This window comes from Felis catus, chromosome C1, assembly GCF_018350175.1.
Source record: "Felis catus isolate Fca126 chromosome C1, F.catus_Fca126_mat1.0, whole genome shotgun sequence".
NCBI classification, from domain to species: Eukaryota; Metazoa; Chordata; class Mammalia; order Carnivora; family Felidae; genus Felis; species Felis catus.
In genome coordinates this window covers 53787024-53813071 of record NC_058375.1, presented here as the reverse complement: position 1 = coordinate 53813071, position 26048 = coordinate 53787024, and the positions used below count along the sequence as shown (strand labels likewise).

General features: G+C 41.1%; 1 protein-coding gene and 1 long non-coding RNA gene across 8 annotated transcripts in view; one reads left to right on the top strand and one right to left on the bottom strand.

The window, feature by feature from the left end:
• The window catches only part of AK4 (adenylate kinase 4), a 73182-nt gene that overhangs the window by 37032 nt on the left and 10102 nt on the right, over positions 1 to 26048 (bottom strand). Inside the window, exon 2 of one of the 7 annotated variants that reach the window (XM_019837166.2) lies at positions 25521 to 25608. The exons of 5 other annotated variants lie outside the window; for them this stretch is intronic. The gene's annotated coding sequence lies outside the window, so the exon portion shown is untranslated. Of the gene's footprint in view, positions 1 to 4392; positions 4538 to 25520; positions 25609 to 26048 lie in introns of those variants that run through there. One more of the 7 variants, XM_023258785.2, reaches the window with a different exon arrangement.
• LOC123379649 lies at positions 4638 to 25764 on the top strand. The gene is made up of 2 exons (XR_006584368.1): positions 4638 to 4966; positions 25498 to 25764. It is a non-coding gene; the product is annotated as an uncharacterized LOC123379649 (long non-coding RNA).

Below are 26048 nucleotides of genomic sequence, written 5' to 3'. Positions count from 1 at the left end.
TTTTTTTAACATGTAGTTTTAGAAATGCCATTCCCACAGCCAAGACCAGCATTTACAGGGCCCAGTGCAAATGAAAATATGGAGATTTCCTGTTCAAAAATTAGAAATCTCTGGGGCGCCTGGGTGGCGCAGTCGGTTAAGCGTCCGACTTCAGCCAGGTCATGATCTCGCGGCCCGGGAGTTCGAGCCCCACGTCGGGCTCTGGGCTGATGGCTCAGAGCCTGGAGCCTGCTTCCGATTCTGTGTCTCCCTCTCTCTCTGCCCCTCCCCCGTTCATGCTCTGTCTCTCTCTGTCCCAAAAATAAATAAACGTTAAAAAAAAAAAAATCAAAAATTAGAAATCTCTAAATGGCAACAGCAAAGCATTAAACTAAGTGCAAATCCTTGTGTGAGTACACAGGTCACGTGCCCACCACACTGTGACCTCTAGATTGGGTTGGTGTGGTGAAAGCCAAAGAGCCTGTGACAATAATCCAAGCAGGAGACAATAGACTGCACTAAAGCAGAAGCAACCTTAGAAGACATTCTGCCCCTTGAGAGAATACCTTTGACACATGGAGACTGAAGGCACCCCATAAAGGACTGCTTTTTGCTACCTCTATTCTTCTCAGGACCTGCACCCCTGCCTTACACATGCCTTATTATGTCCTGCTTGTAAAGGTCAAGGACTTAATGATTTCTTTGAAGTCTTCCAGCACAATATATAACATCTAAGGAGTGATTAGGTGGGGTTGTCATGAAGGTTTTCCAAGACCACTGACTCTACACACCTTGACAGCAAGACTCCTGGGCATAAGTGACTTATGAAGGACACCTGAGCACTCCCAGCTCTGACCGGTTCCTGGATGCCTGAGGACAGGGACACAAGACCACCATCCTCAACTAAAAGCCCAGACCCCAAGTGTGAGAAATAAGCCCACTGCCCCAATCAAATGAGGGATGTGAAGACTGGAGCACAGAGAAGCTAGGCTTTGATCAACATTTTTTGCAAGAGCTGGTGTCTGGTTACAGCAGGCATTTATCTCCTAGAGCGAAGTCCCTTCTCTGATTCCTCACTGGCTGAGTACTACAGAGGTTACAGTCTTACCCAGAAGTCACCGATGCCCATGTGAGGCTGAAAAGTAGTCTGACTGGAACAAATGGACATCTCTTGAGGTGATGCAGAGACTTGAGTTCTTTGGCACATACTCATTGCAAAGCCCGCAAAAAATAAGCCCACCAAATGGAGAGGGGAAGAAGAACCAGGAAGTGAAGTGTCTACGGGTTTGGGGACTCCACTGTGCAGTGGGGAAGGGGTTCATACATATTTCCAATAGATTGTAAACCTATTGTTAACTAGACAGCACAGCTTTTATTTGGTATTTTTGAAAATGAATCATCTCACTTCTCACACCAAGCAAAGATGAGACTCATTCTGCTTTTCCTTTCCGAATCTCCCAGAAGCTCCGTCTGTATCTGCTCTCTCTGTATCTTCAATAAACTCTGCTCTCACTTCCTACCAGCTTGCATTTGATTTCTATCCTGCGCGAAGCCAACCAAGGACCCTCTTGGTCACTCCTGCAGGATCCCCTCTGGATCCTCAGGCCCAGCCTGCCTACATCACCTTGAGTTAACCCAACATAGACTGTGCAATTCCAAGTTTAAAATAACCCTGTGGAAGACTTCCAGAATCATTTTAATCTAATTTACTAAGTAAGAGAAAGATCTAAGTTCAACATACTTTCCCAGCTACTGGCAGTCTTGGATCTTCTCTGGAGCAGAACAGACAACACATCCATCTAATCTGATACAAAATCAAACTTCTACCCCCCCATACCTCAATCCCCACCCAAATGAAAACCTGGAAAGTTTAAAAGCCAGAACAAAACAGTGTATCTGCATCTGAATGAAGATCTCACTACAACAACAAATGGAGATAAGATGTTGATAAAGACAGAGGCCCATTCAGTAAACCGGGACCTTCATCTGCCTTTGTCAGCTTGCTTGAAAGTAGTATCATTAAATAGATAACACACATACCAGCTCCAATTTGTCAAGTAGTATTCCAAAGAAAGGCTGTGGGCACACACAGTCTTACGCAGCTTCTGAATCCTCAGTGTATATATAGATGCGCATATGTGCACATGCGCGCACACATGAGTAAGTCATAAACCACCAGGAAGTTTTCAAAAATAAACAATAAATTTAGAGTGCCAAAAACAGGCCAACAGTTCTGCATTTTTTAAGCTTCATAACAACCAAAAAGAAAATCCATCATGTGTTTAGAAGACTGAACAGAACACGAGTGATTAAGACCACATTTGAAAAAACTTTCCTCAGAAAGGAAAAGAGAAAGTGTCAGATTACAAAATGGTAATATATTACAAAATTATGTGAGTATATCTATAGATATATATTATCATTTTCAATGTTAAATACATTATAAAAAATCAATATTCCACCTATTTTACAATATAAATATTGTGGCAATGCAGCTTAACCTATTTCATTCAATTGCTAAATGTAAATTAAAATAAGATATAATCTTAGTAACCTTGAAAAATATATATTTTCCATTCCCAACTAGATCAGGTAATATACAAATTGTCAGAATTTAAGACTACCTATTAAGTTGTGTATTTAAGAAATACCAAACTTAAAATTTTAAGATAATATGCAACTTAAGACTACCTGTTAACTTGGTCATCTGTCTAAAATTTATACTTCCAAGATACAGAAAAGGTATTTTTATTGGCCTCATTTCTTTCACATTAAAATTGACCACTTTCAGGGGTGCTTGGGTGGCTCAGTCCATTAAACGGCTCTTGATTTCAGCTAAGGTCATGATGACAGGGTTCCTGAATTCGGGCCCCACATGGGGCTCTGTGCTGTGAGCACAGAACCACAGCACAGAGCCTACTTTGAATTCTCTGTCTCCCTCCTTCTGCCCCTCCCTGGCACGCGCTCGCACTCTCTCTCTCTCTCTCTCTCTCTCTAAAATAAATAAACATTTAAAAAAATTAAAATTTACCACTGTCACATTAACAGAGTGACACAGATTATTGTACTCAGGGCGGTAAATATAACAAAACATTGTCAGCTGCTCAATGGGGAGGATGTTAGATTTATAATGAATTGTCTTAAGACTGGTTAATAAGAAAATATTTTTTTCTGAATAACTAGGAGAGCCAATTAAGCAAATGACATTTCTTTAGAAAATCCATGAGAACACACACATGCATATTTAGGTAGCACAAAATCCATTCAACAGGACCCTAAATACTCAGGACAGCCAGCTTAAACATTCCAGAGACTGAATGACCTCCAAACAGAAATCAACTCAACATGGGAAAAACAGATAGTGTCATGAAACAGGAAGTAAATGGTTCCCTATTCAGGGAGGGGATAACTGGAGAACATGGTATGGTGGGTTTTGTAGTTTAAATACTCTGCGAGGGCGCCTGGGTGGCTCAGCTGGTTGAGTGCCAGAGTTCAGCTCAGGTTCACAGTTTCGAGACCCACGTTGGGCTTTGCACTGACAGCGTGGAGCCTGCTTCAGATTCTCTTCTCCCTCTCTCTCTCTGACCCTCCCCTGTTTGTGCTCTCTCTCTCTCAAAAATAAGCATTAAAAATAAATACATAAATACATACATACATACTTTCTGAACCCACTAAATATTCTTTCAGTTGATACTGATTAAGCATCTACCCTGCGGCAGACTGTACCAACCTGATATTTGAGCTTAGAGCTTAGAACCTAAACACTGGAATTGGGTGCTAAACCACTGAAAACTTTAAACAGCCAAATTTTACAGAATTTCATTCTGTCGGGCAGAAAAACTAAATAACAGTTATCACAATTAAGTTATACGGGCTCTTACTTGCTAGTACAGTTCCATATAAATATATTGTGAAATAGTAATAGGTTATTGGTCACACACTAAATGAATTTGGTCAAACCAAATGCCAGCTCATTCACCTTTGACCAGTAAGGAGTTATCCCTGAAATACCAGTCCAGAGTTGCAGAAAACCAACCAGACTCCCTTAGTTCTTAACAATGGAGACAAAAATATTTGTTTTAACAAAGGCAAGGATTAGAACTTCAAGATAATCAACTTACAGGATCAAACCTCAATTACTATTAATACTTTAAGCAAAAGCAAATGAGGTCTTTTTATTTCATTTGAATATCTGTCGTACCTCTTATCTCAATGACCAACCTGGAAAGTGCCAACATCAGGACAACAATGTCAAGTGTGTTCGGTGCCACAGGCCTCTAATCAGCTATGCAATGACCCCCCCCCCCCAGTACCCTGTAAGAAGCCTCCCATTTTACCCCAAGTCCACCCAGGTGACTCCAATCATAGACAACCACACGTGAAGGTTCTCGTCTCCCGGAACATACCACTTACCAACCAAAATTTTTTGTGCATCTACTACAGGCCAGGTACCATGCAAGGCACTACAGACACAGATATAGGAATGACCTCAAGGAGCTTATTAATTAGGAGAGAAGTGGAACAGACTCATGAACAAATAATTACTTGTTAATAAGTATGTGCCCTGAGGGCACCTGGGTGGCTCTGTTGGTTAAGCCTCTGACTTTGGCTCAGGTCACAATCGAGGTTTGTGAGTTCAAGCCCCACACTAGGCTCTGCGCTGACAGTGCACAGCCTGCTTGGGATTCTCTCTCTCTGCCCCTTTCCCACTTGCATGCATGCTCGTACTCTCAAAAACAACAACAACAATGTATGCCCTAGTGTGCATGTAAGGAACTTGGAAACAGCCACTTTGTCCTTAGAGGAAGAAAAAGTTGAATAGATTGAAAAACAAACCACAAACAACTCTCTTGGATCCATAAGAGAGGGGAGGACAGGGGGCAAACTACTGCCCCCAAGATTAGAGGGACAGACAGGCAAATAAAGGAGTCACATCTTACCTGAGCAGAGACTCACGAATGGAAAGCACCTCAGGAACCAGTGCCAGGTAGGAAATCCTAAATTGTAATTGAGGAATTGCTAGAAGCATAGACAAAAACTCCAGGGGACATAGTCATTGGAGGGGGGCGGGGGGGGGGGCACAATATTATGAGAGTACCTCCAGGAGATTGACCAGGTTCCCATAGTAATAAATACTGGAGATGGGGTCCCTAGGTGGCTCAGTCGGTTAAACATCTGACTTCAGCTCAGGTCATGATCTCGTGGTTTGTGGGTTTGAGTCCCGTGTCGGGCTCTGTGCTGACAACTCAATGCCTGGAGCCTGCTTCAGATTCTGTGTTTCCTTCGCTCTCTGCCCCTCCCCCACTCATGCGCGCGCTCTCTCTCTCTCTCAAAAATGAATAAACGTTAAAAAATTTTTTTTAATACTGGAGAAAAATCTCCGTAAGCTTCCACAGTGGGAGCTGGAAAGGAACTATTCTGAAATAGAGCACTTTGTTCTTAGCAATCCATGACACATGTGCAGATGAAAGGAAGAAGTTTAACCAAAGGACTCTGCATTTAACCTCAAGTTTAACCTTGGAAAATAAACAGCATCAAAGAGAGGGCCCATAATTAGGCTACTGAAATTCTAAATGTCACTTTGCCTCTGGTATAAATCTCAAACTGATTTTATTTCCCCTTTAAGGCTAGGCTTTGATCAAAAGATAGGATTTAATAATCAGTAGCTTCCTCCTAACACTATTTTCCCCCACATCCCACAACCTCATGCCATTGTTTTCCACCCTGCAGCCAGAATGGACCAACTTGTACCTCTGATCATGTTGAGTCTCTACTTAAAACGAATCAGCTCTACTGCCCATTCAGTGGTTTCTAAGTCCCTCTAAGATTCTGCCCACACCTACCCTCAAGCAGTCTGGTAGCTTTTCTCCCTTCACTCACATGCTCCACCCCAGCCCATCTCTACCGTCCAGCCCCAGGTCTCTCTTCTCTCTTCAGCTTCCCCAAACTGAGGTTAGGTCCCCTCTATATACTCCATGGCATCCTGCCCTCCAGCTCTGTAGCATTCATCACGTTTGTATTTCTCATGCCAGTCTGCACCACCATACAGTATGGAATCTGTCTGGTACACCAACCACTGTCTCTGCAGCACCTTTTCAAAACAGACATTCAATGTGCACTTGAGGGGCACCTGGGTGGCTCAGTCACTTAAGCATCTGACTCTTGGATTTCAGCTCAGGTCATGATTTTACAGTTCATGACATTGAACCCCACCCCATGCTGGGCTCTTTGCGCTCTCTCACAAAATAAATATATAAAGATTTTAAACAATATATGCACTTGAAAATTGATTGGTCCTTCCAACTCCATTCATTCCCTAGAGGACCAGAGCTAACTAAACTTTTGTAACAGAGGTAGCTACTCATGACCTAACAATCAGATCTGAGTACAAATACTTCAGCTACTTATCTGCACTCGAAATTTAAGAATTTACATTGGAACAGATCTTTCCCAGTTAGGACTTCCACATTCAGTTCAGTTGCAAAGAAATATCAAAAACAACTACATGGAAGTTGTCCTAAGTTCACTGATCTTGCAATTATAATTCGGCCATTCACTTAAAAGTATTTACTAAGCAACTATACTCTGTGCCATGCTATAGCATATTTCCCTACATGTCAGGCAAACAATGGAACATCAGAAGTAATCTCTCATATGCTTCTGATGGCTTGGCCAGGCATCAAACAGTTGACAACTTGGCCTATTTCAAAACAAAATCAAGCTCTAAGAATGATCTCCTATCTTTTACCGACACAACCAGAAAGAAAAATAAACAAGGTTTAATTTTATGTTGTCTTGCCCAAATAATCTGCCCATTTTTATAAAAGTCTAAAACCCACAAAATTAAACTTGTGTATTCCTCGAAGTACTGCTGAGGGATACATGCATATATGGCAAAAATATATGATAAATGGGATGCCTGGGTGGCTCAGTCGATTGAGTGCCTGATTCTTGGTCTCAGCTCAAGTCACGACCTCACCGCTCATGATTTTGAGCCCCACACTGGGCTCTGCGCTGACAGTGCCTAGCCTGCTTGGGATTCTGTCTCTCCCTCTCTCCAAAATAAATAAATAAAAACTATATATTATATTTTCATGGTAAAGCAAGAGAATAATAATTTTAAGATGCAAGATAGCAGTTGTGAGTAATGGAGAAAGGGCATATGGGAGGCTTCTATGGTACTGGTAATGTTCTATCCCTTAGGTTGAGTCGTAGATAAACAACTGTTATCCTTTGAAACATATACACACTACATACCCTATTTTGTTCTGGTTGCCTATAAAGTGAGGGCAAACTGGAAACAGAAGACAGAGCAGGACAAATGTCCACATAGCAGCAAATTCCCAAGATGCCTGGCTAATCACCAGAAACAGATAACTACTCAATGTTCTTTTCATTGTTCAAGCTAGAAAATGCTGAGTGAAAGGCCCCTGTAAAAGAGCTTGATTTCTTCATAATGCTACCTAAAGTCAGTAGAAACCATTGCCTGCCTCCAGTATCATCCCTTCTCCAAAACTTTGTCACTGAGAATGCCAACACATACACACACACACACACACACACACACACACACACACACACACTCCCTATACAAGGCATGGTCAGATATGAACTGTAGTATTGTGATTCTGCAAACCACAAGTTCCTTATCTCCCCTACTTGGTAGAATATTTTGGCACTAGAGTAGTTACAAAATGAAGAAAATCTTCATTCCATAAACTGTTTATCACTGATATCACTTTGATAAATCTCTTTCAGTAAGAAAATAAACTTTACAAAAAAAATTTGTGAATAGATATGAAAGTCCTGGGGCACTTGGGTGGCTCAGTCGGTTAAGTCTCTGATCCCCGATTTCAGCTCAGGTCATGATCTAGTGGTTTGTGAGATCAAACCCTGAGTCAGGCTCTACACTGACAGCATGGGATTCTCTCTCTCTCTCTCTCTCTCTCTCTCTCTCTCTCTCTCTCTCTCTCTCTCACTGCCCCTCCTCTGCTTGTGCTGTCTTTCTCTCTCTCTCTCAAAATAAATAAACTTAAAAAAAAAAAAGATATCAAAGAGCTTTAGAGAAACCACGGAAGAAATTCCTAAATATAAGGCATTTTGGCACTAATTCAAATGACTCATTTCAGATGTCTGGTATCCACCCTTCAATTGGCCTTGCTCACAGCCAGGCTTTCTTTTCCTTCACAACAAAAAGACATGATTTTTAATTACTCCCTGACACTTGCTTTTGGTAACTATGAGGAAAAGTCTGAACCTAATATAATGGCCAAGAGTATACACTTTCGAGCCAGACTGCCTAGGTTCAAATCCTGGCACTGCCACTTAACGGCTAGAAGACTCCAGTCACGTTGTATGTCCCTGCTCCACACCCCATGCAGGTCACAGTCTGCACAAACATAGTGTGTCTACCTTTCACTCTTCTTGTTAAGTGGGGTTGTTTACAAATCCTCCATACAAGACTGTAATGCCCTCGAGGCTAGAGACTATCTTATTTTAACCATCAATAGGTAGCACTTGAGATGAAAAAGTACCATGATCTTTAAACTCTCCATCTTCCCGTCTCCAAGGTCCTACGGATTATTGGTAAACTTTCATCTCACTCTACCCCTGCCATATCTTCTGTGGACTGTATTGTACAACAGTCCTACTAACCACAGTCACGACTTCTAGGCAATTAAGACTCAGAAAAACCTTCTCAATCACACAGTAAAAACTATGTGCAGCAATGCTTCCTTTAAATGTTATCTTACCATCTAATTCTTTGGCACTGAATAACTGAGTAAAATAAATCACTAAATGAAGCAAAACACTGTTATCTGATTTAGCTACATAAATGGACATTCCATCCCTTTTGTCAATGGTTCTCACACCTATTGCTTCAGTCTACTCAAGCTGGTGCAGAAAGATCATTACCACAGACTGCACTTGGATCCCAAGCCTGACCTCTTAACGAAAAAGGATCTGTTCCAACAAGTGGATGTTTGCTCCTCCTAACGCTATCTGATATTCTTAAACACCCACAAAATGTATATGAGTCAACTCTTATAGATTTCTAAGATTAAGACTAAAAATATTCTCTAAACAGAAGAAGCAGAAAGTTTAACATGAGGAAAACAACTGATTTTCAAACTAACAGGCAGGTGCATGGAAGTCACCCCAAGTGAGAAGCTATACTAGGCTAGACTACCCAAAATCTGATGTCTCCTTTTGAGATGAAACTGGATGTCTGTGTGACACAGATAAGCTTTACCAAAAGAGTTTCTTTGATAAATCACAAGACATTAGGGATTGTAAACTATTGCTAAAGAAGTTCTATTTCATTTTATATAACATAATACAAAACTTTGAAACTATGAAGTAAGACCTCCATCCTATTTGTTCTTTGTTCTTGTCGACATAATGAGACTAAGACCCCGAAGAGATCAAGTCATTGACCACAGGTCTCTCCTGAGGAACAGTGACTTGGCACGAAGTACCCATCTTCAAAGCTTGTCCTTTGCCATTTAGTCTTAAGGTACAAAATCTAGCTTATCATGGGGATAATTAGTATTGGTGTTTTAACCACAGAAAATTGTAGCTAACATTATTTGAATCTATGATCTATATAATCAATCATTCCCTAGATCAAAAGAAGGTTAATAGTAAAAAGATTTTTCTTTTAACCTAGATTTGAACCCAAAATTATGTAAAGTACAAATGTGCACCTCTTTACCACTAATTGTGAGATTGAAAGTGAAAAAATATGTAATGTGATTTTTTTCATGGAGGTAAAACTGACATATAACATATTAGTTTCAGGGGTCCAACATAATAACTGGATATCTGTAAATACTATAGAATGATTACCACAATAAATCTAGTCAACTTCCGTCACCATACATAGTTACAAATGTTTTTTTCTTGTGATGAGAGCTTTTAAGATCTATTCTGTTAGTAACTTTCAAATATGTGACACAGCATTACTAACCATGGTCGCCATGTTGCACATTACCTCTCTGTGACTTATTTTATAACCGGAAGTCTGTACCTTTGGCCTACATTTGCCCATTTCACACCTCCTCCGCACCCTTCACCTCTGGCAACCACCAATTTATTCTCTGTATCTATGAGCTCAGAGTTGTTTTGTTTTGCTTTTATATTCCACATATAAGCGAGATCATATAGTTTACTTATTCTTTCTATCTGCATTTTTACCATGGGACAATACCCTTTTAAACACACTGGAATGGCTCCATCAAGAGACAAAGAGCCAATATGATACAAGGAACTGTATCAGGCTGAAAATTGTATTAGGCTGAAAATCAGAAGCCTTGGCTGTTAAGAGTTCTGCTCCCAAGGACTGCCCACAGGACTGAACATATCAATGTACTTCACTTATCATGGCCTCAAGTTTCCTCACCTACATGAGGCTGTTGGACCCTTCTAGCTCTGCCATCTTGGAGGTGGAATTTCAATTTCCTTTACCTGGCTCTGTGTATGTGTTGGGGCTGAAGGATCAGCTCCCCCAGTATGCGTCCAACCACACCAGTGTGCTTTCAATCACCAAGATTCTAAGTGAGCAGAGGAGATGGACTTCACAGACTAAGGAGCATCTCCCTGCTTTCATGGTCATTACACCCATTTGAGATATGAGGAGTGGAATCCCGGCCAGACCTCAGGCCTACGCCATCTCTTAGTGTTCCATCACCCCTTGACTGCAAGACATCCTGAGAATAAGGGCCAGTGCTTTGGCCTATTTGCTCTTTTCTCTCTAGCCAGACTGCATATGTACATTCACTTAGTCTAATTCTGTACCCTGGGTCCAATGGATGTGTTTCTATAATAGCCAAGATTAAAAATATGTATGGACAAAAGCCATGACTTTGGGTAGGGGAGGGGCTCACAGTGCTGAGAAAAAAGGTGATCCGGTATCTAAGCACAAAGGAAATCCAGCAGATTCTTTATCCTTAAGCTTTCTGCCCACACCAGCTTATCAATTGTTATTTGACACTCCATACTGATTCAAAGAATAAAATAGTGCAGTAACCTCATTTTAAGAATTTAAATAAATCGTGAAAGGAAAAGATATTGGAATTTTATAAGCCAAAAAATTTTGGATGTCCTATGTCAGGAGAATGTTTTTGGCCCAGAATAGGAACACATGCATTTATAAACATACCATGAACATCTGGCACGGTACCACATGCTGGCTTATATAAGCAGCAGAGGAGAAAAAAGCAGATTGGGATGGAAGAACAGAAGTTGGGCAAGGGAACAAATGGGAAAAGGCAAGTAATCTGAAAGGTTTGCCAAAATCATAGATGAGTTTTAGACTCACAGTGTTTAACCATCTCAAGCTCACGTTCTTCAAGTCTGCCTTGGTACCCACCATACCAGGCACTTTCAGCCCTGAGCAGGATCATACTTTTCAAATCTCATGACTCTCTAGATTTTCTCTGCCTCCCTTGTAACCTTATCACAACTCAATTACTAGGTGCATTCAGAGGACAGGGAGGAATTTCACTTTTAAAGCAACATAAAAAGGAATTCCTTCCCATTGCAAAAGGCCCAGGGTGTGGATCTGGCTGCACCACGCACCTTGCTGGCTGCCTCTCCGTGCAGGATCTTGGCTGCAGGTCAACATAAGGGAAGCTGCTGTTTCCTCCAGTGCCATCTGTTCAAACAGGGTGCACTGCTATGCTGCCCATGGGGGATTCTTTCCTCTCTCCCCCCCTCCCTCTCTGTCTTTTCCGCACCCTTCCATCTCACAGCTTCCTGGCAGTGCTCTGGTGGAGAACTACAGCAACACCAAAGACGTGCCATGCTCACCAGCCTCCATGGGCTGACAGCAGACAGTCCTACAAAGACAAGGAGGAGGGAAACAACTGATGCTAACACTTCTATGACAGGGCTCCCAGGAGGGTCATAAGGTAGGGTGACATGCAATCATCCTTGAACACCCAGGAAGAACAAGAGCAGTAGTAATACCAGAGGGAAGCTACTGTAAAAAACAGTATGGAGGTTCCTCAACAAATTAAAAATAGAATTACCATATGGTCCAGCAACTTCACTTCTGGGTGTTTATCTGAAGAAAATGAAAACACTAACTTGAAAAGAGATCTGCACCCCCATGTTCACTGCAGCATTATCTGTGATAGCCAAAATATGGAAACCATCTAAGTGTCCAGCAATGGATGAATGGATAAGGAAAATATGAGATATATGTATATGTGTGTGTGTATATATGTGTGTGTATATACACATACATATGTATATATGTACACACACACACACACACACACACACACACACACACACACACACATACTGGAATATTATTCAGCCATAAAAAAGAATAAAATCCTCCCATGTGTGACAACATGGATGGACGCTGAGGGCATCCTGATAAGCGAAATAAGTCAGATGTAAACAGAGAAAGACAAATACCATTCGATCACACTTACATATCCAATCTAAAACAAACAACAACAACAACAACAACAAAACAAGATCATAGGTACAAAGAAAAGATTGGTAGCTGCCAGAGCAGAGGCAGGGAGGAATGCAGGGTGAGGGTGAGCAAAATGGGTGAAGGTGGTCAAAAGGTACAAACTTCCAGTTATAAAATACATAACTAATGGTGATAAAATGTACAGATTACTCATTATAGTTAATAATAGTATATTGCAGTGTTAGTGGGAATGCAAACTGGTACAGCTACTGTGGAAAACAATATGGAGCTTCCTCAAAAAAGATAAAAATAGAACTACCCTTCCATCCAGCAATTGTACCACTAGGTATATACCCAAAGAATACAAAAAAACTAATTCAGAGGGATGGGCGCTTGGGGGGCTCAGTCTGTTGAGCGACTCTTGATTTTGGCTCAGGTCATGATCCCAGTGTCATGGGATCAAGCCCCACATCGAGCTCTGCACTGAGCATGGAGCCTTCTTGGGATTCTCTCTCTCTTTCCCTTTGCCACTCTCTCCTGCTTGCGCTCTCTCTAATTAAATTTTTTTAATAAGGGGACACATGCACCCCAATGCTTATAGCAGCATATCTACAATAGCCAAATTATGGAAACAGCCCAAACGTCCATCAACTGATGAATAAAGAATATGTGGTATACATATACAACAGAATATTACTCAGCCATAAAAAAGAATGAAATCTTGCCATTTGTAACAACATGGATGGGGCTAGAGAGTATTACGCTAAGTGAAATAAGTCAGTCACAGAAAGACAAATACCATATGATTTCACTCGTATGTGGCATTTAAGAAACAAAACAAGCAAAGGGGGGGGGGGGGGGGGGAAGACCAACCAAGAAACAGACTTTAACTATAGAGAACAAAGCTGGTTACCAGAGGGGAGGTGGGTGGGTGGGGGGACAGGTTAAATGGGTGGTGGGGATTAAGGAAGGCATTTGTTGTGATGAGCATGTTGTGATGTTGCATGTTAAGTGTTGAATCACTATATTGTACCCTTGAAACTAATATTACACTGTATGTTAGCTATTCAATTTAAATAAAAAAGGTAACTAATGGGGCGCCTGGGTGGCGCAGTCGGTTAAGCGTCCGACTTCAGCCAGGTCACAATCTCGCAGCCCGTGAGTTCGAGCCCCGCGTCAGGCTCTGGGCTGACGGCTCAGAGCCTGGAGCCTGTTTCCGATTCTGTGTCTCCCTCTCTCTCTGCCCCTCCCCCGTTCATGCTCTGTCTCTCTCTGTCCCAAAAATAAATAAATGTTGAAAAAAAAAATTAAAAAAAAAGGTAACTAATTAAACTAAAGAATGTAATAGGAAAAAAATACCAGAAGCATCACTCGTTAAACACTTATTAAATGCTAGACCAGTGGTTGTCCAACTGCTGTCAAGATCACTATTTTTTTTGAAACTGAAAAAGTATTTTGTGTACAAAAGCATTTTGTACACAAAAAAGGGAGAATATTATAAAATTTAGGATGTGTGTCGGTTTTATGTATTTGTATGTATATACTCAATTGTAAGCTTAAGCTAATTCCTACTGATTAAAGAAGACAATTTTGGTTAACAGCACATGGACAGTCTCCTTTCAGAGAACTACAAAAAGAGGAGAAAGGTAGGAAGGTTTTGTAGGATAAAGCACAAGAAAAAATAGAAAGTATCTGATTGGGTGGGGCCCAGAATCAACCATCTTTGGGAAGAGATGCCCCAGAGCTGGCATCGCCTTTGGGGATTAGCTGACTGGAAACACTGCTTTTCTGGTCAAGTGGAGCATTTGTAGGGGCACAAAGGTTACCTAAGTTTCATTTTGCTGACGTGGCACACCAGACAGGACAGGTTCCATCTTGGGCCTCAAATTTTATGTCAACACTATTACGGGTCACATTAAAAAAAATTAAATAATGGACCAAATTTTATTCTAATCTCATATATTCATTATCTCATTTAATTCCTACAACACTAGGAAGCAGCACCATTATTATTCTTGGTTTGTAGTTGAATAACTGGAGATACGAAGTGATTCAGCAGCTTGCAGGCTGGCTTCCCATTGAAGGGGGATCTGAGAATCTGCACACATCACAGGTCAGATCAGTGCGGGGCTTTCTACCCCCAGCTCCAGAGCCTGCTACCACTTCCTTAAACAATTTGTCTCTCCCTCCAATACCTCCCACCCTTGAGTCCTTTGTTCAACCATCTGCCCTCCCCTTCTGAATGAGAACACCGCAAGGGCAGGTCTTGTTCAGCTGAGTGACTTAAACTGAGCCTTAGGGAGCAAAGGATTCCTTCAATAGTTTTTAAGTTGAATGAGCAAATAAATAAAGATGGGGTTTTTAAAAAAGGAAAAAACGGAGTGCCTGGGTGGCTCAGTCACTTAAGCGTTGGCTGAGGTTATGATCTCAGGGTGGAGAGATGGAGCCCCCCATTGGGCCTGCTTAAGATGCTGTCTCTCTGTCTCCCTGCCCCTCCCTTGCTCTCTCTCTCTTTCAAAAATAAATAAATAAATTTTAAAAAAAGAAAAAGGAGGAAAGAAAAGCAAAATAAAATGTAGCAAGAAAAAATAATAAACCCTGACTCTTTGGGGTCTGTCCCCAAATAACACTACTCTCTTTCTTAGAGCTACTAGAGGGGAAATAAGGAACTTTATGTAAAAATTAAATCAGATTACACACACACACACACACACACACACACACACACACACACACACTGAAGTTTTAAAGCATCTGTCTATGCTTTGTTCCAGGTCCTTTGTTCAGGGAAAGCAATTTAACGACTTTTTAGCTCAACAAAGGTGGGACTGTGATTTATTTTGGGAGTAGATGGTAAAGAGGTAAACTATTCTAGATAAGCAAGTAACAGGTATTAGAGGACTGAAAGCTGGGCAGACAGAAAAAGAGCAAATTCTCCAGAAAGGAAAAGAACAAGAAGGTAACAAATTAACTCTAAACTAGGATATGGGCAGGTGGAGCTAATGAAGCGTGTGAAGAATGGCTGACAGGTTTGGGCACAGTGGTGTCTAACATGCCACATCAAGATGCTGCTTGTGGCAGACTCTAATCATCATGCCAAAACTTCAATAGGACCACCTCTCCTTTGGGAGAGGAAAATCTGGGTAGTGTCCAATATGGGATGAAAAGAATGCTGAAAAGGGAGGCCCTTACAAGACTGAAAAGCAGAAGTGAAGAATCCTAGAGAAGCATGAAATCTGAGAAGGAGGTAATTAGGGACAGTGGCCAGTACCATAAGCGGTGGAGTAAAGAGCTGTGTGCCCACGAAGCAGGTGGTGAGAGCCCAGGTCTTTCTGATTCAATAGAAAATGATGGAGGACCAGTCCATGACCACAGACTATTACCCAGGGTTACTAATCACCCTCACAGGGAGAGAACGCCTGTCCCATGCACTGCGGTCACTCCCACGCCACACATCATGACTCAACACCAACCACCAGGATTTGTGGTTCACAAGTCTCTTTAAAACTCAGTGCAAGCTGGCCTAGAAGCAGAAAAGAAAGTGAAGACGAAGAGAAAAAAAACATTGCATTTTCATCTTAGGACTCTAGAAGTCTTCACCTAATTTAAGTCTAACCAATCTAAATATGAGCTGGTAATGAGATAGAGAAACTGAAGGGATCTTGTGAAAAGACAAACAAAAACAAAAACCTGGGATTTGGGGGGCTCATTTTCCTGCTTCTATTCTTGCTAGGACCTGTACCCCACCCTACACATGGCTTATGGTACTGATAATGTATGTTCTCCCTAAAGGACTTAATGATTTCTTTGGAGTCTTCTAGCACAATAGGTAACATCTAAGGAGTGACTGGGCAGACAGGGATGTCATGAAGGTTTTCCAAGACCACTGACTGCAAACATCCTGACCCCAAGACTTGGGGCTCCAGGGCATAAAAAACTCATGCAGGACACCTAGCTCGGTGCCTGAGAGGGCACATCCACCAAACCACCGTCCTCAATAAAGACCCAAACCTCAAGCGAGATGACAGTCTCTCTCCTTTCCTTTCAGAGGCTCCCACATGCTCTATCTGTATCTGCTCTCTCTATATCTTCAATAAACTCTGCTCTCACTTCTTCTCATTTGATTTCTATCCTGCACGAAGCCAAGGACCCTCAGGCCCAGCCAGCCTGCATCAGTAAATTGCCCAATAGGAAATATTAAACTCTGCCCATTAAACCAAGGATCACTTTCCAGGTAAGACGACTGACTCCCATAGTTGCCTCTATTCCAAATATGAGTTCCTAGATATCTAAAGATGTTTGCCTCGTATGTTGCCAGCAATGTACTGGTTGCTCCATTTCAACCCCTAAGTCTCAAGTCTACATCTTCTTCTGCCACACACTGCTATTCCTATTCCAAACACCGTATACATGAAAGTGAATGCTCCACCAGACTTTCTAATTTTAGAACTCACTTTGAAATTTCCATGCTTTCTCCACCTGCCAAATTAAAGGAGGAAAACAAAGCAGCTGCCACAGCTGTTCTCCAAAAATTGGTACAGAGGTGACATACACTTTTTTGAGACAAGAATTTTCCACCTCTTGGGGCGCCTGGCTGGCTCAGTCAGTTGAGCGTCTGACTCTTGATTTTGGCTCATGTCATGATCCCAGGGTCATGAGATGGAGCCCTGTGTCGGGCTCGGTGCTGAGTCTGGAGCTTCCTTGGGATTCTCACTCTCTCTCCCGCTGCCCCTTTCCCCGACTCGCACTCCTTTCTCTCTGTCTAAAATAAAAATAAAATTAAAAAAATTTTTTTTCCAATTTTTTTTTTTTAACTATAAAGCCAGAAGGTATCTGGAGTCTCTAAAAATGACCAAACTCAAAACAACAGAGCCACCTCGCCACAGCAAAGCAGCAATGTCTGGCAGCAACCAGCAAAATAAGGTGATGTTTTCAAGTCACTGCACTTCTCAAGTATATAATTGGATTCTATCTCTTCACAATCTCAGAACAAAATGATAAAGTCTTTGGGTAAATTTAAACCTAATCAAAGCAAACAATAACTGCTATCGTGATTATTCGTTTACTTAACTCCACATATTTTATGCAAAATATCAACATCCAGTTTATACGACCTTTTAAGAGCAATTGCTTCTCCTTTGTGTAGAAAGCAACACTGGATGAATCTGTATCAAAAAGAAAAAAGATGGAAGGAAGGAAAAAAGAAAGAAAAAAAAGCAAGCAAGTAGGCACTTTAAGAGGGATGATGTCCTAACAGACAGCTGCCTTGCCTTGTGTAACACTTCAACTGTTAAGAACAACACGCTTTAAAAATCAATCCTACAACTTTTTTTGCCTTTCACTGGCCAGTAATGATGAAACAGTTTTCCAAAACATGTTTATAATCAGGTCTGGATCAGAACCAGAATTACGGAAAGATTCTATCATCTTAATTTCACTTCTAGAAACACCACTTCCCACCCGCATTGGGCTCCTGGCTTCTGCCACTTAGAACATCTCACGCCGACTAACAGTAGTTCCAGCTATGGCTCAGCCAACCATCTGTGGCTGTCTTTCACAATCCTGGCCATTAAGGAAATGCAATGTTTCAGTGCTGTTTGGTTTGGCTAGATTCCTCTAGACATAAGCTAAGTGCATGCATTTTTTATTCTCCAGGGTTTGAGCTCCAGCAGTGTTTGTAACATGACATTCAAATCTAAAACTAACCTTGACAAGATAGATTTTGACTGGTGTTCTGAGACAACCTAACAGAAACATATAAGCTGGGGGGGGAAAAATCCTTCCGCAAGGATCTTAAATGTATTTCCTTAACAAAACTAACACTGCAATCAACTAACAACGAACACCAACACACTGGCCTACAACTAGCATCAGCTGGGTGAGGCACTCACCTTGGGCAAAAAAAAAATTGAAGAGGGCAACAAAAAACCAAACTCTAGTCATTAAGATAATATTTTAATGCAATATTTCAAAATACCAAAATTAGTGCAAAAAAATCTATGATGAAAATCAATTCAACCCTGCATTTAAACAACTCACTCACATCCATAACAATTCTTTCTCAATCTGTCAGGTCTGGTTTTTATTTTAAATTCTTGTATTTTGTTCATTCTATTGCACTACCACTGATTTATTGAGTTTAATGGGCACCCCTTAAATTTTTCACTCCAGGACAGTGCTTTACTCACCTCACCCTACCACAGCCTCAGCCCTGCCAACACACATTAACTTAATACTCACAAGGAAATCTAGTGAGGTAGTCTCACCATTACTCTCATTTATAAATGAATAAACACAAAAAAGTTAGTTACTTTGCCCAAGATTGTAGAGTAAGGGTCACCAAGTCAGATTCCAAACCCAGCTATGTACTTCGGAGCCCACACTTTTTCTTTTTCTTTTTTTTTTTAAATTTTTTAAAATGTTTGTTTATTTTTGAAGGGGAGAGAGACAGAGGATGAGAGGGGGAGGGGCAGAGAGAGAGGGAGACACAGAATCCGAAGCAGCCCGATTTGGGGCTCAAACTCATGAGCCATGTGATCATGACCTGAGCTGAAGTTGGATGCTTAACCGAATGAGCCACCCAGGCTCCCTGAGCCCAAATTCTTAAAGACAAACATACCACCTCTTAGAGTTTTGTATCACAAAGGCATTCAGCATAAAATCATATAGTCCTAGATTTTAGGATATAACAGTATGTAGAAACTATCCAAATAAATTATAATTAATGACAACCTGGGCAAATTTAGTCATGATCTATTCATCACTGATCAGTGTCCTGCAATATTTAGGCTAAGTGGTAATTCCACCAAACTCCCAAATTTTTCTAACTTGTCCCTAATACTTTAAGCCATCTCAATGCTCAGAATGAACCAAGGGAGAGACAGAGTATCTGACCCCTCACTCAAAGGACAGGGCTACAGATCTGAGTAGCCTAGAGTAGCAGGTGTCTGTGCTTAGGTTCTGAGATACCCTCAAATACTGTCGGCTTTTCAAAGCTAACTGAGCCACAGTGTGCACTGCAGGACAATGTTCAGAAATACTTCCAAATAATGTGTTCATTTGAAAGAGAGTAGAGGGGTGCCTGGTGGCTCAGTTGGTTGAGTGTCGGACTTTGGTTCAGGTCATGTTCTCACAGTTCGTGCGTTCAAGCCCCTCATCAGGCTCTCTGCTATCTGCAAAGAGCTCCCTTCGGATCTTCTGCCCCTCCCCTGCTCTTCCTCTCTCTCTCTCTCTCAAAAATAAATAAACTTAAAACAAACAAACAAAAAAAAAACTTAGAAAGAGAGTAGATTTAGAAGTAAAGCCACTACAGCTACAATGATCCCACCATTTTAGTCAGTTGTTTGTTGAAGGTAGCCATCAGAGTTTAAAAGGGTCATAATGAAATCAGGCTGAAAAGAATTTAGAAAAGTTATCTTGGAAAGAATGGTTGAAGTAACCAGAGCTCTTCTTCTGGATGGGAGGCTTCGGGGGAGGACAACTTAGGTCCGGGAAGTGGTGCCTAGCAACTATTTTCAATTATCTGCAGAGTTAGTGGATTTAATTTGTGTGACACCAAAAGACTCAAGTTGGACAAGTGGATGACAGCTTATGGATGATGGTTTCAAGGACTGGCTTTCATCTCAGTATAAAGAAAAAAGTCTTCCAACAATTAGACCCATCCAACAATGAAAAAGCCCTTCTCCAGTGGGGGAGTTGGCTGTCAGCTCCTAGAGAAGGGACCCAGCACAGAATGGCCACTTGGACAGAAGAACTCAAATTCCTTCCAATTCTAAGGCATTAAGAAAAGGAACAAATAATTAAACTTAACACATTCATTGTTGTGCATAGTGTTTAGTTACCAAAAACCCTAGAAAACTAAAACAAAACTATGAGCTCAATGGGAAGGAGGTCTTGCTCTTTCTTTGTATTCCAAACTAGATTCTTGATTTTTTTAAAACTAAGCCACTGAAGTAATACAAGTTAAAAATCAATCTCCCTTATAGAAAAAATAAACTGTGTCCTGAGACAGTATTTATAGTTACCATTTAAGAAAATTAGGAAGCTGAACTCATATATGCAATCAATATTTTATAGTTCTCCTGCAAACGACATTAGCTATTCTTACCAAGATCTACAGAGGTCATGCAGAAGGAAAAAATACAGAAGCAGTTAAGTCAGAATTTAGGAAAACAAAGCAAAGCCAAAGTCAAATCAAATACATCATCAGCCCAATACATTAAAAGACCTTGAGAAAATCTATCCAATCGGACACACAGGTAACGTTAGAAAAATGTCCATCTTAATGATGACAAAATTTCTAAAAAGCAATTTTGGGTCTTCCCAAAGGAGTCTTCCAAAAGAGGCACACAAAGAAATTTAATGGAAGTACTTTTGTTTGGACAAGAATGGAAACAAGACAGTTTTAAAAATTAGGTCAGCACAATTAATAGTTTAAAAACAATGAATGCTTGTTGCCTCTGCTGAGCAGCTGAGTGGTGCGCGCGCGCGCGCACACACACACACACACACACACACACACACACCTATATATTGCCTAAATCCCACTAGATTATGCCAGTGATTCCATTCAAAGCACCACATTTACTGCAGAAGATTTTAAATGAAATCAAAGTATTACTACTCCAGGGAAGAGGGAAGAAACCACAGAGAGAACCCTCCTACTTGTCAGGCATTTTACACAGATGACCCCATCTGACCCTCCCAAATAGCCCTGTGAGGTGGGGTTCTTACAACTGAGGAAATCAAGTTAATTAACTCTCCCCAAAGTTAACTAAGCCCATAAGAAGTTTAGACAGAGGAATGACAGAGGTATGACTCCAAAGCCCAACCTTATTTCCTCTAAGCCACAGAGCCAACTGCCGGTGCCTATCATTCGCTATGCCAAAATCCACTAGACACTTGCACCTGGAACTTCCTGCAGGTATGTTAAACTTGTCATTATCATCAACCCTGGACTATCTTCCTTTTAACTAGGTCCACTTTCCCCCACAATCACTGAAACTCATCCCTTTAAAGAGTTGCATTTGGCGCTGCCATTCCCATGCACAGAGTCATATTAGGTATTGCAGCTTCTCCCAAATTCCCGTTTTCATTACTTTTACCTTATACCTGATCTAAACTGTTTGTGACACCACCTTAGCTGTGCTCCACTTTCTCTCCCCTACAATCCACTCCTACTTTGCTATGAAAAAGAGCCATCATACCCCTAAAGGAATTTGAGGAAGGAATTGATTCCGAACCACCTTCCTATTTATAAACTCAATGTGGAATTACATGAAACCCCCAAAGGACAATTCTAACTTTCATGCCTGTAATTGTTCCACCTCTAGGTTTCAATCAAAATATCCTTAATTGTAATCACCTCCTCTCATATATGATCCCTCCATCAAAAACGCCCTGCTCCCATTTTTCTACCTGCCAGTACCTTACCCATCCTACAAGGCTCAGTTCTAACACCATCTCTCCCACAGCTTTCATGGACTTTTTCATCCAGAAATAGATCAAACAACTATTAAGCACTGTCTGACGGTATGTCAGACACTGGAAATACAAAAAGAACTCTATAAGTTTATACAAATGACTTCAGTGTTCTTTACACAGAGCCCAACCTGGGGTGGCTCGATCTCACAAACCAGGACATCATGGCCAGAGCCGAAATCCAGAGTCGGACACTTAAACAACTGAGCCACACAGGCACCCCTTCAGTGTTCTTATAAAAAACCTGTCATTCTTTTATTGTTTTTTTAAATGTTTATGTTTATTTTTTGAGAGAAAGAGTGCAAACAGAGGAGGGGCAGAAAGAGAGGGGGACAGAGGTCTGTGCTGACAGCAGAGAACCCGATGTGGGGCTCAAACTCACAAACTGTGAGATCATGACCTGAGCTGAAGTCAGACACTTAACCAACTGAGCCCACCCCAGGTGCCCCTCATTCATTTTTTTTAATAGCACTCAGTATAATCTGCCTTAATAAACAATTAATTGGGTGTATGTTTTACCTTGTCATCTCCTTAAAGGTAGAGACCATTTTTGATTCCTATTAACAGGATGCTACTGGAATATGCCAAATTTAATAAGTAGTTACTGATATTTGAAGTCTACCCATTTGTTGACATTTTAACATCTTAACTGTTCTCCCTACTTTCATTCTAGAACCTTCCAATCTAGTTTACAAATAGCCAGAGTGATCTATTTAAAATGTGAATGGGGGTGCCTGGGTGGCTCAGTTGAGCTTCCGACTCTTGGTTTCGACTCAGGTCATGATTCCAGGCTCAGGTCATAATCCCAGGCTCAGGTCATGATCCCAAGTTTGTGGGATGGAGCCCCGCCTAGGCTGTGCGCTGAGTGTGGAGCCTGCTTAATATACTCAATCTCTCTCTCCCTACCCCTCTACACCTCTTGCATGCACTCTCTCTTGCTCTCTCTCAAAAAAACTAAAAATTAAAATAAAATAAAACAAACAAAAGTAGTATATTTCTTCAAGCAGAATAGAATATGAATCAGATTGTCAATACCATATTTAAAAACAAGGGCTTTACCTTGGATTAGGCAATGACACCAAAAACCTCAAGCTACCAAAGAAAAAAAACAGATAAACTGGACTTCATCAAATTTTAAAACTTTGTGCTTCTAAGGACAACATCAAGAAAGGTAAGAAGGCAACCCACAGAATGGAAGAAAATATATGCAAGTCATATATCTAAAAAGGGACTCGTGGGTGCCAGGATGGCTCAGTTGGTTGTGTCCGACTTTGGCTCAGGTCATGATCTCACAGTTTGTGGGTTCGAGCCCCGTGCCAGGCTCTGTGCTGACAGAATAATACTCAAAATAATAAATAAAAGTAAAAATTTTTTTTTAATAAATTAAAAAAATAAAAAGGGACTTGTATCCAGAATATATAAAGAACTCAACACAGAAGGAACACATGAGGCCATCTAAAAAATGGACAGGATAGATATTCACCAAAGAAGATGTACAAATGGTCAATAGCACATGAAAAGATGTTCAATTATCATTAGTTCTTAGAGAAATGTAAATCAAAATCACAATGAGATACCACCTTATGCTCATTAGGGTGTGAAAATCAAAAAAGACATACAATAACAAGTATGACAAGAATATGAAGACATTGCCACCTTCATTCATTGTTGGTGGGAACATAAAATGGTTGAGCTGCTTTGGAAAACAGGTGACAGTTCCTCAAGATTTTTGAAAAACTTTTTTAATGTTTTTTTTTTGAGAGAGAGAGAAAGAGAGAGTGCGTGCACACAAGGAGAGGGGAAGAGAGAGAGGGACACGCAGAATCCAAAGCAGGTTCCAGCCTCTGAGCTGTCAGCACAGAGCCTGATGTGGGGCTCGAACTCATAAACCGCAAGCTCATGACCTGAGCCAAGGTTGACTGCTTAGCTGCCTGAGCCAGCCAGGCACCCCAAGATGTTAAACATAGTGTTACCATATGATTCAGCAACTCCACTCCTAGGTATATACATGGCAAGAGAGATGACAACATATATTCACATAAAAATCTGTATATTAATGTTAATAGCAGGAAACAACCCAAGTGTCCATCAACTAATGAATGAATAAACAAAATGTGGTATATCCATACAATAAATATTACCTGGCAATAAAAAGGATTGAAGTAGTGATACATAACTACAACATAGTTGAACTTTGATTTGAAAACATGCTTAGTGAAAGAAACCAGAGACAAAAAGTAGTATCTTGTATGAGTCCATTTACCCGACATATTCAGAGGAGGCAAATCCATACCAACAGAAAGTAGATTAGTGATTGCCAGGGGCTGGAGGGAGGGGAAATGGGGAATGACTACTTATGAGTGCAGTTTCTTTCTGGGGTAATGAAAATGTTCTCAGATTAGGCAGTAGTGATGTGATGGTTGCATGATGCTATAAATATACTAAAAACCACTGGAACCACTTGTTTTATACGCTATATAAGGATAAGTGCTATTGTAGATATCTCAGTAAAGGTGTTATACATAAGAAATAATGACAATAACAACAAAACCCCAGTCACTCTTCATACAGTTTCATGGAAGCCCAAACTCCTGACCATGCTTCAAAGCCCTATGCCAACCTTTGCAGCCTCCCCTTCTACCATCTCCTTCTTACTCACAGTGCTCCAGAAACACTTGCCTCCTCTCCTCCAGGAAAAACTCACTCCTACTCTAGGGTCTCTCCACATGCCCTTCCTCTGCCCCCAAATCTTCACACACCTGGCCCCTACCCTCACTCAGGGCTCAGCTTAAACATCATCTCAGAGAGGCCTTCTCCAACCCACAGTCTAAAGTGGCCTTCCCAGGCACTGTCCATCACTGCACTATCATATTTTGGGGGGAATACTTATATAGCATACAAGGCTTAAAGCATAAGGTATACAAGGTTACCTTGACTATTTTTCCCTTGTTTATAGCCCATCTCCCCTCCTGCCATAACAAGCAATCAAAACATTTGTTGAACTAAACTGACACTAGTGAATTTACTATTGAGATGGTTAGAGACTATATAACTGATGTTACAAAGCAGATCACCTTACAGGGAGATGATAATGAATGCCATATTATAGATACAGATGGGTATAAGAGGAATTTCAGAGAAAAAATGGTATGTAGCTGCAACAGCTGTGGAAAACTTCACAGAAGCGATGAGACTGAAAATAGACTTTGAGAGATTAAGTGTGAAAGGCATTCCAGGAGAAAGATGCACCTGAACAATGCCCTTCCCACCTTGTCCATGACCTCACAACACTTCACCCACACACATCCCACCATGACTCATGGGAACATAATGCGAAACCTAGAACTTGAACCCGAAATGGTGAGTGCCTCAAGGGTTCTTCTGCATGCCTCCTCATACCTAATGTAGGCATAGAAACATCTGCCAAATGACTAACGAAACAGCAGGCTCAGGTATTATTCCAGAAGTCTTACCATTACAATGAACGGTAATTTCTACCTCCTCACAGTTGCATAAAGTTTCTATTTTAGACCTTTTGGGGTTCTTTTTTTGGGGAGGGAGGAGGAAGTCAGCGTTTCCTTAGATTTTTGTTTCAAATGTTTCAGGAACAGAACAACAAAACACATACCTCTAGACTACCCTGGAACCTGCTGACCTCAGTGTACTTGTGGAGAGCTGAGCTGCAATGATGCCCTGGCCATCCATTGTTCCGTGTCCTGTTTATAAGACATGAAGTGGATATTTCACTATGTACTGGAGTACCTGGATGGCAGCATGACATAATGGGAAGTTTAACCCTACCTATGGAGTCCCAAGTTTGACTACTAGCTTCTCTACCTTACTAGCTATTTGACCTAAAGCAAGTAATCCGACCTCTCTGAGCCCATTTCTTCATTTGCAAAAGGATGTAGTAACAACTGCTCTGTAGATTTGTGTGTAGACTAGAGAATATGACACATCCATTAGCCAGTGCAGGGCCTAGCACATGCTCGACCAGTGCAAATGTTAGTTATGATGACCAAGTGGCAGGAATTATAAAGTGCCAAAGTCACAGGTCGTAGGTCAATAACAAAGTGCTGAAGAACAGAAAACAATTGATTTCTAGCTTGTTGGGAATTTGATGAACAGGAGTGACTGTGCATTATTTCAATATCAT